The sequence below is a fragment of the Sinocyclocheilus anshuiensis genome, unplaced genomic scaffold (assembly GCF_001515605.1).
Source record: "Sinocyclocheilus anshuiensis isolate Anshui unplaced genomic scaffold, SAMN03320099.WGS_v1.1 scaffold626, whole genome shotgun sequence".
Classification (NCBI taxonomy): domain Eukaryota; kingdom Metazoa; phylum Chordata; class Actinopteri; order Cypriniformes; family Cyprinidae; genus Sinocyclocheilus; species Sinocyclocheilus anshuiensis.
This window is the reverse complement of record NW_015544167.1, coordinates 234,715-240,898: the sequence shown is the minus strand read 5'-3', so window position 1 is coordinate 240,898 and position 6,184 is coordinate 234,715.

Here is a 6,184-nt window from a genome sequence, read left to right as displayed (position 1 = left end):
ATTAATATTAGTTGTGTGTAATTGCAATAGTTTGCAATTATGTTGAGCGTCTTTTATTAATTTATTATTATTATTATTACTCAAACTCAAATAATTAATAGTAAGTCAACAAATTATTAATTATGTGATTAATAATAGTTTTGTGTGTAATTGTAGTTTGCAACTATGCAGAGCATCTTTTTATTATTTCATTGAATTTAATTATTTTTTATGCTTATGTTATCTCAGAAGAGCAATGAAAAAGCCCTCAAAAATGATACAGTTACTGTGGGATATATATTTATTTACATCTATTTATTTATAATACAATATTTATCAAATTAATAAAATAATGACAAAATTATTTCTACTGTTATATATATATATATATATATATATATATATATAGTTATTATTATAAGTAGTATTAGTATTATTAAAATATGGTTGTCATATTTGCTTTTATGTATTAAATATACCAAATAAAATAATTAGGTTCACAATAAATTGAACAGAAATGACTTCAGAGGACAAAAAATGAAATAAGCATATCACTGCATCTCTGCAGATATATCCACAATATAAAGTAATCTGGAAAATCGAGAGTCTACTGCTTTTATGTCTCATCATAACAAGCCGAATAGACTGATTTGCATGCGTATGATGACGTCACCCTCCAGGGGTCCTCGAGGAGGCGTGGTTTGGTGACGCATTGCGGCTGGGACTTCATGAAGTGAGCGTGTAGATCAGATGAGATCGGGACGCGCACGGGATCGCAGTTTGGCCGAACGCATGAGCGAATGATCACGCGTGACCGCAGCGCGTCGCTTGCATGCAGATCAACGCCTTGATCATGGCAGAGCCGACGCGTGCATGAGCCGAGCACTCACTCACCGCCTTTAAGCTGCTGCGCACTTACAGGATTGATCGGATTGGTGTGCGATCCATCGATCGATGAAGATCTGAATCATGTCGAGCGGACAGGACGAGACCACAGTCCGGGTGGCGCTCAGGTAGGGCACGAGCACTAGTGTGCATTACTGATGTGCATTCACGCACTTGTCACCTGCTGCAGCCAATGCACATGTGCGGCTCAGATCTCACCCTGGAAATAAGAAAAAAAAAATATGGGTTGCATAAAAAATTTAGATTTGTTTCCACTACTTAGTTATTATTAGGCTATATGATAAATTATGTATGTTTGCAAAATTAGTCAAATTAAATTTCGTATTACTGTAACACCGTGTCCTAATCATGCAACAATGGAAAGTTTCCAGCAACAAATAATTGCTTTGTCTATGTTGAAAATGCTGCGCTTCGGGATAAAATAATAGCCAATCAGGATATTTCATGTGTAATGTACAGTTATGTTGTTGTGATTTTGGACCAATGAGATTTCAGAGTGGGCGGGGCAAACAGGAGCGACGCCACATATAAACAAGTACTGCTCACTGCAGAGCCAAATGACCTCCAGCTCCCCCTCTCTGGATGTCCAGCTCCACCTCTGTGTGAACTAATGGGTGGAGTTATGTTTAGCGATAGGGTAAGGGGTAGGGTTAGGGAGTGGTTGGGTGTCTAGCTCCACCCATTACATCCAGCGAGGGGGAGCTAGAGCTCCAGCTCCTCCCATTTGGCTCTGCAGCGAGCACCCTCTCCATATAAACTCTCCCTGTACGAAATCTTATACTTCCCTACAATATAGTATGTGAAAATCTGTATGCCAAAATGTCAGAATTCATATTTTCAAAAAACAGTAGGGAAAAAGTACCCGGATGACCTACTATTTCCAGCAGGATACTGATGGACACTTCACTATCCCATGAGGCCACGGGAGAGGATTTGTGACTTGCAGTAAATTGATGTAATAAAAATCTGGATTATATTCGTACTACTACATCAGCTTCAGCCACGTAACAATGACATCGTTGCTTTTTCAACCAGAAGTGTTACTTTAGTGCTAAGGGTTTCAGTTGTGTGTGTGTGTGTGTGTGACTGGTTTGAGTGGAGTTCTGTGCTAAAAGTAGACAGTTGACTGACAGATGATCAATGGAAGAAGCGATTTATTGACGAATCTGTTCGTTAGATCTGCGATCAGCCCGTTTGTTGTGTTTCAGAAGTCTGCAGAGATGCTTTTTGTTGTTTACCGGTCACAAAGTCAAATAAAATCAGCTAGCTAATAATAATTATATTTCAGTCTGAGTGTCTGGACTGTTTTCTGTTATGGGAAGTTGAACCACAGAACAGATACTGTTTATCGACCAAACTGGTAAATTTGAGTCCGTTTCAAAATCTCACAGCCTTTGATTATTAAAATATGATATCAACAACATCCATTGAAAAACCCATATAGGTTGACAATAACACAAATGACCGTTAATATATTTAATATAATATATACATACAAATACTAGTCTTTATATACTGTATATATATATGTTTTTTAAAAATGTTTTTACACCATTCACACCAGTTTACAAAGCTTTTAACTGAAGTAGAGATGCTTGACAGATTTACTAAACAAGCTCATTGTATGGATATACTGCATAATTTATAGTACAGTAAATAAAGCGCTGCACATATGGGTGCAGTACAATAGATGTGACGTTGGTCGGAGAGGCAGCTGTGGATGACAGTGCCGTTTTCTTCAGTGAGTCAGCAGCTCTCGCATGAGCAAATGTCATTGTGTAAAGAAATAAAAGCCCTGCTCTCATGCCTCACAGATACAGATGAAATGACTCTGATGTCCTTCCTCACGTTAATCTAGTTAGTCCACTGATGTCACATTCATAATGAATATTAAATCCATGTTTACAGTGTTTGCAGAAATGCTTAGCCTGTTTAACAAAACATACTTAATATCAACATAAAAGCAGCATATATTTATTAAATTCAATAAAGTAAAGAACAAATACCAAATTACAAGCAACAGAAAGACAAAATAATAACTTTTCAAATATACATATTTTAAGAAATTAATACTTCTATTCAGCAAGTTAATTTATTTGATCAAAAGTGACAGTCAAGATATTTATAATGTTACAAAAGATTTGTATTTCAAATCAAAGAATCCTGAAAAAAAAGTAGAGAATCACCGTTTCCACAAAAATATTAAGCAGAGCAACATGTTTCTTGAGCACCAAACTCAAAATAAATTTGCTTTTAAATATATATTAAAACAAAAAATAAAAAAAGATTATTTTAATAACATATGACAATATTACTGTTTTTGTTGTTTTTCTACTCTACTACTTTTTTTTATCAAATAAATGCAACCTTGGTGTGCATTTCTTTTAAAAAAACATTAAAAAAAAATTGGTAACACTTTATAATAAGGTTCCATTAGTTAACATGAACTAACAATAAAAAATTCCTTTAAAGCATCAATTAATCTTAGTTAATGTTAATGAACTAATCCATTTTAAAAGCAAAAAATGTATATTGTTTAATGAACCTGAGCTTACATGAACTCACAATGAATGATTGTATTTTTATTAAGTAACATTATCAAAGATTCATACATACTGTAACAAATGCAGACCTGCCAACCTGTATGCATTTTGACCTCAAAGTGCGCTGGTAATTTGCCATGCACATTATAAAATGCTAAAATTATGCTAAACAATAAATTGACACAAAATTGAAATCGCTATATGGCTTAGTGATTTGAAAATATTTTGATGTGCTGTTTCAGAGTGAAGAGTTCCAGAATTGTTCAGGCACGTGGTCTGTGCTCACTGCTCACACACGTTTTTCCATCTCAGAGCGGCTCATTTTACTGCTGCTCCACACAGACTCATTTGGTGTGAGTTTGTGCCACTTGTAACATGCACTTGACTGCAAGATGCGCAAACATTTCCTCTGATTTGTGATGAGAATTGTTTATAAACCAGCGTTTACCATGAAATTTACCATGGTTTAACCATGTACTGTACTGTAGTAAGTGGTTTTTTTTTTTTTTTTGGCAGCATGAAGAAGTTAAAGACAGACATACAGTAAATATGAGTATCGTCCTAGTTTTGGTTAGATTAAGACCAGTTTTTACTGTAAAATACTGCCTTAAAGGATTAGTTCTGTCAGGACCACTATTGTCAAAGATAACTTACATTTTTTGGCAGCATGAAGAAGTTAAAGACAGACATACAGTAAATATGAGTATCGTCCTAGTTTTGGTTAGATTAAGACCAGTTTTTACTGTAAAATACTGCCTTAAAGGATTAGTTCTGTCAGGACCACTATCGTCAAAGATAACTTACAATTAGCATACATTTTAGGTTGGGGGTATGGTTCTGTTCTGGGCAACACTCCCTGCCCATCCATGCAGCCTAGCATGGATAGGAGCAAGGAGAGCATAAATAACCCCCCAAGGGTAAACTGAACAGAACCAACATTAATGATTAACGTAGCAGATATCATCAATGTTCTAAGTGATTATTTTATATATCAACATAATTCAGTGGTCTGACTCAAGAAGAAATATCCAGTGCCAAGTACTGACTGGACGAGAGGAGGAGCTGGGGATGGAGGTGGGTGATTAGCTCCGGAGCGAAGCAATAGCTGCTGAATAATGACTGAAAGGACCTTATAAAGGGAATTATGATTAGCGTCGTATTCCTATAGGTAGACGTGGATCAGCTGATGCGAGCTTGACTAACGTGACCTGCCAGAACTAACGCTACTCTCCATTTCTGTCAGGACCACTATCGTCAAAGATAACTTACAATTAGCATACATTTTAGGTTGGGGGTATGGTTCTGTTCTGGGCAACACTCCCTGCCCATCCATGCAGCCTAGCATGGATAGGAGCAGGGAGAGCATAAATAACCACCCAAAACAAACCATATGCTGAACGCCCCCCCAACCACATGCTGACAGCGATCTAACTGAAAATGCCGTACGGAAGGAGAGTGGGTGTGGGTGAGAGAAGGGGTGCTCTTCTGCTATGAGCAGGTAAGAAGAGCAGCTTGCCCCTTTGGGAGGACAGTGGCATCGAAGGGGTGCTCTTCTTTATAAGCAGCTAAGAAGAGCAGCAAGCCTCTTACCGGAGGAGTGTAGCAGCGAAGGGGTGCTCTTCTTTATAAGCAGCAAACCCCTTTAATGTAGTACCTGAAAGATAGAATTGCAGCCTAGTTTGCCAGTTTGCAGCAAACACGGCGTACTGCAGCCGTAGAAGCGAGCAAATTAACTGGTTCAGAGATCGCAGATTCTACCTGGCCTAAAGCTTTAGCATCCATTTAAAAACTCTATAAAAACGGCATATAACTCAATAAATCAACTTATAAGTTTACAGGTTTGTCGCCTCCCATTGACATTTGTGCTCATTGTGATACAAGTCCTCAATCTGATAACCCGCCCAATACCCTGATAGCTTCAAAGCAAAGACCTTCTGAAATAGCATAGACTGGGGCAGCATGCCCTTTATAGAAGAAGAGAAGCAGCGAAGGGGTGCTCTTTTTTTAATAAGCAGCTGAGAAGAGCAGCATGCCCCTTTAATGCAGTACAGCATATGGTCAATACTTGAAATTTAGGCAACAGGCATGTTGCCCTTATCCAGATAAACGTTTGCATTAATAACCTTAGTTGCAAATCTAAGTATGCAAGTATCAAGCAAATGCAAGTATCAAGCACGTTACCGATACACTAGATAGCTTTAAGCAACAGCATATCACTAACTAAAACAAAGCGTGTTGGAAATAATAGTCGGATAAGTTAATGAAACAGCATTCCCAATACTAGATGAGCCTGAAGCAGCAAGCCTATTTCATATCAGACAGCCTTAAACAACAGATTTAAAACAAGGCTCACTGTGGTAAGTTTAACTGGGTAATGTTACCAGCGTGTCAAAATACGACAGCATGCCTAGCAAACATGTTACTGAACAACTAGCCTTAAACAATGAGCAATATTTGACGATAGCATATTTGCCAACATAGCATTAGGCAATGAGAATGAAATAAGAAGCTTAGCTTCGTGAAGACATTCAGAGATGAACAAAGGGTGAAATGGCCAGTTGTTATATTTACATTTGCGATATTTCGATAATTTCGATATATCGTGCAGCCCTAGAATGAAATAAGAAACTTAGCTTAGCTTCGTGAAGACATTCAGAGATGAAAAAAGGGTGAAATGGCCAGTTGTTACGTGGATGCTTTAACGCTTCTTCATATCTTGCTTCTTCCAGCGGGGAAAGCAGATCTCGTGTTAAAGT